This window comes from Hemiscyllium ocellatum, chromosome 13 (assembly GCF_020745735.1).
Source record: "Hemiscyllium ocellatum isolate sHemOce1 chromosome 13, sHemOce1.pat.X.cur, whole genome shotgun sequence".
Lineage (NCBI taxonomy): Eukaryota > Metazoa > Chordata > Chondrichthyes > Orectolobiformes > Hemiscylliidae > Hemiscyllium > Hemiscyllium ocellatum.
In genome coordinates this window covers 49,314,409-49,320,449 of record NC_083413.1, presented here as the reverse complement: position 1 = coordinate 49,320,449, position 6,041 = coordinate 49,314,409, and positions in this window count along the sequence as shown.

Sequence of the window (6,041 nt, the reverse complement as noted above, 5' to 3'; positions counted from 1 at the left end):
TTCTCTCAACTGTTCAATTTTCCCAGTTCTTATACCACCAAAGCATTGGATTGTGTCATTGGCTTTTAAGATTGTCTATATATTAAATCCAAATTGGATTGGAGTTGGTTTTTTTGGGATATATTTAAATTGATTGGCCTAATTCTAAATCTGTTTTTGTCTCCAGGCAACTAATTACCCTAGCTACCCTAGCAACTGGACCACATGCTTACTTGTATCTCATTGAGAACACTTGGTGCTAGCTTTTAACTCTCTTGAAGGTACAGGATACCCACATCTTCATAACACTGTTATATTGATTTATCACTAAACTCCTTATAAACAAATAGTTCAAGGAAACTGTTATTATTGGAACAAGGTTGCAATTCCTAGTATCACATTTTTTACACTTGAATAATAAGCAAGCATAAATCACCCAGACACCATATAGTTCTACAAACAGAGATATGGTACAAGCTCTCCGACTGTCTGGCTGTCAGACTTCTACCATGGTATAGTCATAAAATTTTAAATTATTTAATTTAACAGACCATGATGTAACTGTTTTAAGTAAACATTTTATTATTCTGCTTTATGCTGAACATTTTTCCTGCTATGTGGGACTATCAGAGCTCAAAAATGGTCAGCATTATAAATGTAATTAATGAGTCAAGAAAAATTGGTATACAACTTTCGGCATATATTACAACTCAATAATTACCTCTGAACTTGAAGAGGCACTGCCCTTCGGAGTGTGGTGGTCAGCTTATGTTTCATTTGCATGCAAATGATAGGCATACAATGTTATAAGTCAAAAAGTGTAGCACTAGAAAAGCACAGCAGGCCAGACAGCATCTGAGGGGCAGGAGATTCGACATTTCAGGTATAAGCCCTTCATCAGGGCCACACCTTTTTTGTCTCTGATCTCCAGCATCTTACTTTCTTCCATACAGTGTCATAACATGATGGAATCACTACACACATAATAATAGTGATAAAATTGAATTTCTCAATATCGAAACAAAGAAATCTTATTACCATTTTCGTGAATGTGGCTCTCAGATGCAAGTTGGTACTAGCTAAGTGGAAATAAATAAAGATGCATTCAACTCCTGTGTTGAAATATTTTCTGGAGGTATTTCTGTCAGTGAGAAATTCTAACCACTCCTCCTCACATAATAAACTTATTCATGGATTAGAACTGGACCATGTCAAATTGTCGTCACTGCAGTGCAGTGTTGCATAAAACAGTTGGGTGATACCTTGTCTACAATAACAAGCAATTCCATTACTTTCCCTAAGACAAGTAAGATTCCTGGAATGGCAGGACTACCCTATGCTGAAAGACTGGAGCGACTGGGCTTGTATACCCGTGAGTTTAGAAGACTGAGAGGGGATCTGATTGAGACATATAAGATTATTAAAGGATTGGACACCCTGGAGGCAGGAAACATGTTTCCGCTGATGGGTGAGTGCCGAACCAGAGGACACAGCTTAAAAATATGGGGTAGACCATTTAGGACAGAGATGAGGAGAAACTTCTTCACCCAGAGAGTGGTGGCTGTGTGGAATGCTCTGCCCCAGAGGGCAGTGGAGGCCCAGTCTCTGGATTTATTTCAGAAAGAGTTGGATAGAGCTCTCAAGAATAGTGGAATCAAGGGTTATGGAGATAAGGCAGGAACAGGATACTTATTAAGGATGATCAGCCATGATCATATTGAATGGTGGTGCAGGCTCAAAGGGCAGAATGGCCTACTCCTGCACCTATTGTCTATTGTCTAAATGAAGAGGGCTCTAAGATTCTTTCAACGATTAGATTTCCCACTTTATGTATTTCACGAATTCAGTTCATTCATTTCATATGTACAACACTTATTTACTCTCGTTCAAACAAACTGAAAGGACTTCTTTTCAATGTGTACAAATGTCAACAATTTGTTTGACTTTTCTCCACAGAGTTGAACACACTTTCTCCTCACATTGGTATGTTACCTTTAATTTAGAGCAGTCTGTAATAATCCCATTATTTATTACTGTTATGAAGGTGTAGGTGTGTACTGTATCTTTGGGACAGACTGGAAGCTGGTACAGACTTAGAGAGGCACAGAGTGTGCTGAAAGAATTTAAAATGTAATATTTGACTGTGAAACCACCTCAATTTGCTGAGATGTCATAAAACACAACAAATTCAAATTTGGCCAATGAGTTTAAATTATGTCCCAAGATAGTGTTTTGATGACATCAAACACTATGAAATGATCCGATGTTTTGGGTATAAAAGCAGACATTTTTGAACAGTTAGGGGGAGAATTGCCAAGAAAACCAACAATATAGACTGCTAACCAAATAGCTCTCTGGAAGGTACCTCTCCATAAGAAAAATTCTGTGGCAAAAAACTGAAGAAGAGACAATCTAGAAAAACCCAGAGAAAAATCTACAGTCAAATCTACAAAGGAGAATTGACAAATCTGGCTCGGACCAGTATTGTAGAGTGGGAAGTAAAAAATGGGTTTAAGAGAAAGGGGTTGTAAATAGCTATTGCTTTAATGTTCTCTGCTGGACTTAAAGAATAAAATAGTTTTTACTTTAAATAGTGACCTCTGAGATAGTTCTTTGTCTTTCCAAATTTAACAGACTACAGCGCAAGATGAGCTTCTCTGTGTGTTGGGTTCAAATTAGCAGGGGGTGGTTCCTCAAATACACATGTTTGAGGAGTAATTTTAACGTCATATTAAGTCAGAGACTTTCCAATGTAGTTCCAGCCAATGTTTCTGATGTCTTTATGGTGTACTTCACTGGTAATCATTGCACTATTCAACAAGGTATCCTCTAATTATGTTGTACAATTAACAGTTTTAAAGTTCAATGATATTTGTTTAGTATTCAAGGTGTGCTGCAAACAGAACATTATCCATTTTCAGCATATTTGTTCTACTTTCTTGACAATCTTGCTCAGGTTACTAGCTCACATTAAATAGTAAATAATAAGTCACAAACTTTTTATTTTGATGAATTTGCCTATGATCTGCTCTTCTACATGGTACACTGGAAGCACAATAGAAAACTATGAATTCTTAAATTAATAAATTAAAATTAGACATATGAATAATATTAAACCAGCACAATGCAATAAGTTCCAATTCCAAGAATGTCATACTTGAATCATCCGGAATGGCAGCATAATGATTATAAAATATCCACTAGATACATGTTCCAAACCCACTGTTATACGTCACAACAGAACCTGACAGCATTATGTTCATATTAATATGATCCAAATTTAATTGAATACAGCTTTTCCATATCCAATGCAATGTTTTAACATTGACTTTAAACACTGCTCTCAATTCACAATGGAATTCAGAGAAGGTCATTGTATCTGTCATTGTACCTGTGAAATCATTAATTCTTCATGATATTTCTGCATCCGGTGAGGCATATCTATGTCACCATGAAAATTAGCTAATGGTGGCCAATGTTTTAATGATGTCACTTGTTGATAAATTTTCAAGATGTTAAACTTTTCTGGACTGCAATCGTTCACATAAAATAAAAGCATCAACAATACAAACTGTCACTATCTGGCCCATCCTAATCATGAGGTTAGCTAGTTGCTTTGCCTAGGATAACATTTATCAGAAAGGGTATTAATCTGAAGTGTCAAGTTTGTTTTTCTCTCCATTATGAGACCTGCTGAGAATTTCCAGCATTTACCATATTTAGTTTTGATTTCCTACATATACAGATTTTTACTTTTGTAGTAGCTTTGCTCCTTTCACTTGTATTTCTCCTGTTCTGTTCTCCTGTTCTGTTCTCCTTCACATCTTTTCACCTTCACCTCTTCTTCGAGTTGAATATTACTCATCTTCAGAACTGACAAGTCAGAACTGTCTTTTTGTGCTACCTGTCAAGAGCTACAGTGCCTATCCAATAATCTTCCCTTTCAAATAATTTGTCACAGGAATTTAGATTGGTGCCACATTTATCTGCAAATGTCACAAAGAGGCAAGAATTGAATAAATATAAAGTTCCTCTTAATACCATTCAGTGAAACAGTAATACAGATGTAACTTTTCTTGAATCCATTGATTTCACAAATCATTTGAAGATTTGAATAGGTTCTGAATAGTTTTGCAATTCAGATAAGAAGCTCAGTTTGAATTATCTTGCAGGTAGATCACGGCAGACTAATTCTTTAAATTAGGAAATAAAACCTGAGAGAATGTGTTCCCCGAAGAATCACCAAGATGTTCTGCTCCTTCTATTTCCATTCAGCTCTTGTGCCATATTCTTCAAATGTGACTTTCAGTCTCGCTGTCAGAGCTTTGTTGCGAAAAAAAAATCAGACACTAACTTTGTGTTGTCTGGCAACATGTCGGCATAATGCCCTGCATTATTTCCACTCAGTGCTGACCTGGTTTGGAAGATTAGAAAAGGCACAAAGCAACTTCAACTTCTGCAAAGTGTCTTGTATTGCTGTGATGACTGGTCACAGAGCAGTGGAGCTTTCCTTAAATACATAAGTCATTCATAAGGTGATTATTGTACTTGGTTTTCAAGCCCAGTCCCTCTTTTAATACTGCAATTTTATGTTTATGTTTATGTTTATGGTTGATTCACTAACAACATTTATGATTGGGTAATTTGAAATTTATATACAACAAGTAATTGCACACCTTCAAATACATCTCTAATCTTGCTGATTAACAGAAAGCCTATGCCAAAAAAGGCATGTTACAAAATAAATGAAATATGACCTATCACTATCTTAAAATAGCAACCACAGTTAGTGATCCTATTTCACCTGCACACTCAGCAGTTGCTGCAGTCATTGTTTCTGTCAACAGTAGGAACTAAACAAGAACCATGCATGTGTAATGCTAAAAAGTATGGCTTTTTCCTGAGTGATACAACAACGCAGGTTCAATTGCAGTACCAGCTGAGGTTACTATGAAGGTCCCACCTTCTCCACCTCCCCTCTCACCTGGGGAGTGGTGAACCTCAGGGTAAAAACCATCACCACTCATCTCTCACAAATGGAAGAGCAGCCTGGTGTCCCTGGGACTGTGGCAACTTTACCCACACCTTTATTTATTTCAGATTACCTTTTATGTTTTCTTAACAACAAACATCACTGGTATTATCATCCAGATCACTGGTGCTGTTGTTAATTAGGTTAATCTGCATGGAAATCTTTGATTGATGAGTGACTGCATGGGCTATTCCAAAAGTCTGAAGTCCTGCTCTGATATAGGTGACTGAAGGAATCAATAGTTATAATAGTTCCCGAATTCCACTGGGTGGCGCATATTGTGTGATTGAGGGGCTGAACTGAGCAGCATGGTTCATCAGCCCACATTTTGTGGGCAGCACGGTGGCACAGTGGTTAGCACTGCTGTCTCACATCTCCAGAGACCCGGGTTCAATTCCCACCTCAGGCAACTGTCTGTGTGGAGTTTGCACATTCTCCCCGTGTCTGCGTGGGTTTCCTCCGGGTCCTGTTGTGTGGGCCTGTTGGCCCGAAGGGCATGTTTCCACACTGTAAGTAATCAGAAGCATTCACATTCATACAATCCCTAAAGTGTGAAAGCAGGCCATTTGGCCTATCAAGTCCACACCAGCCCTCTGAAGAGCATCCCATTCAGATCTATCTCCTGCTCGCTGCCCTATACCTGTAATCCTGCATTTCCTATGGTGAATCCACCTATTCCACATATCTTTGGACTGTGGGAGGAAACCAGAGTACTGGGAGGAAATCCACAAGGACACATAGAATGTGCAAACTCCACACAGTCACCAAGATTGGAACCATGCAGCGAACCGCAATACTAACCATTAAGCCACTGTGCCACCATATAATATTATTTGACACCCCTAAAAAAATTCAGAAACAGGTTCCCTGTTAACAATTGATAGTCATATAAAAATGTCTTGATTTAAATCTCCATAATTTAACAGTCTGAGAATAATTCAAAATTTATTTATTATAGTAGGGTACATTTGTTGAAAAAAACTTACACACCTCTACCTTATATATTTGTTACAATGCAGACACAGTGTCA